This window comes from Propithecus coquereli, unplaced genomic scaffold, assembly GCF_000956105.1.
Source record: "Propithecus coquereli isolate 6110/MARCELLA unplaced genomic scaffold, Pcoq_1.0 Scaffold57, whole genome shotgun sequence".
In the NCBI taxonomy this organism is placed as follows: domain Eukaryota; kingdom Metazoa; phylum Chordata; class Mammalia; order Primates; family Indriidae; genus Propithecus; species Propithecus coquereli.
The window spans coordinates 1,122,304-1,124,156 of NW_012151618.1; the positions used below are offsets into that span (position 1 = coordinate 1,122,304).

The 1,853-nt window shown below is 40.4% G+C and overlaps 1 protein-coding gene across 1 annotated transcript in view; it reads right to left on the reverse strand.

Annotated features, from left to right (window-relative positions):
• MYO5C (myosin VC) overlaps positions 1 to 1,853 on the reverse strand; it is an 82,040-nt gene that overhangs the window by 51,101 nt on the left and 29,086 nt on the right. The window lies entirely within an intron of this gene.

Below are 1,853 nucleotides of genomic sequence, written 5' to 3' on the forward strand. Positions count from 1 at the left end.
TCAGAGCTTTACAAATACATATTTTAAAAAATCATGATATGTATTTTTCATAAATTAAAAAAGATATTAAAAATTAATTTTAAAAATTGATAATGAGCAAACAGGCTTTTGGGGGTGCTAGAATCTGGAGGCAGAGGGGGTCCCCCTGGGTGAGGAAGTGTCTTTGCTAGTAGGTTAAGAACCAGGAACACCTTTGTAAACATTTCCTTGTGAATGTGGTACATGGGTTGTTGTACAAATTCTCCCAGAATGGTGGTGTGAGCCACTAGTATAAATAGGCAAGGGTAGGAAATATAGAGGCTTCCTGGTCCAGGGAGACCATCTGTGGGGACAGTGTCTGTCACAGGCAGCTGGGTGCCTCTGCTGGGGACACTTGGACCAGCGAAAGAGTCGCTGAGTTGCTGCCATGTTTTCAATATGATTTTATTTCCTTGGCTAATGAGATTGAGAACCTAATCTAGCCCTATAATGTGTGTGGGTTCTTCCCACCAATCCACAGTCCGCCCAAAACGCCATGCATGTCTTTTAAGGTGAACTTCTCGGAAACGGCAGGTGAAAGACTCAAATGTACCGAAACTACGTACTATAAAGAGAGACTCTTGAAGTAAATCGCTTATGTGCTTTTTATGGAGTCTGGTCTTTTTTTAACCTTTCCCCATGGGAACAGAATCCTGAAATTATAAAGAACACCTAGAAAATATAATTTGACATATCATCATTCGTTTCATCGGCATCTTTTCAGGAAGCTATCTGTAAAACTGGAAGCCCTGAAATCCTACCATATTTAACAGAACTCCGCTAGCACACAAAGGTGATTACAGTTTTCCAGGTCACCATCCCCACACCTCCCCCTCAGTCACTCAGGAATGGCCCGCTCTGACTTGCAGCACCAGCCTCCGTGACAGACGCAGACAAGCACAAGCCATGCCCGTGACCCCTAGGCAACGGGCCAGGCCACCAGGGCAACAACCTCCCTACCCTCCAGCCCACGCCCACCCCAGGAAACGGGAGGAGGTGGGAGTTCCCTTAAGGAAGAAGAACAAATGAGATGTATATTTAGGGCAAGCGGGTATGGTGATATTTTTTTCCTTCTACTTTCCAACCTTTCTGTAATGTGATTTTAAAAATAATTTTTCTTTTTATGAAAGTAACATTTGTTTAGTAAAAAAAAAAAAGGAGGTTATATAAAGAAAATAAACATCACCTAGAAAACCCATCATCTTGAGTCAAACTGTGTTGCCATTGTAATAAATTTATCCCAGTTTAATAAAAAAACCTCAAAAAAAGATATAGCTTTCATCACAGGAAATAATTATGCCATCTGATGATCACAACTTCACATAAAAAACAGATCAATAAGAGGTTAATGAATTCATTGTAAACTCAAAATCAGAAATGAGGTCTATTAACAACACATTTATCTTCAAAGTAGTACAATTGAAACTCATATTTTGCCATAAAAACAAATTAAGAATTGTTAAACACATACACACCTCCTTCATCAAAGCTCGGTGTGAAGTGTGGCCTGAATCCTACAAGGATGTACCCTGGCTGCCTACTCCTGGAAACCGCTCCGGTCCAGGCAGACGGCACTCACGTACCTTATCAGCAAAGTGCTGGATGATAAAGGATGCATTTGACATTCTAGGTTTCTCAAACAAAGGGTTCTTGTTGACAAAATTATTATACAGCTTTTGAAGCCAGTTTTCATCCGTTCCATGAGGTAACTAGAAAATAAAAATAAACCAAATAGCAAGTAAGAAAACTAGAGTTTAACGGAGGCAAGGAAAAGCACAGATTCTAAGAAATCAAGATGATCCGGCACCTTAGACTGAACTGCTCTAGATTCAAGG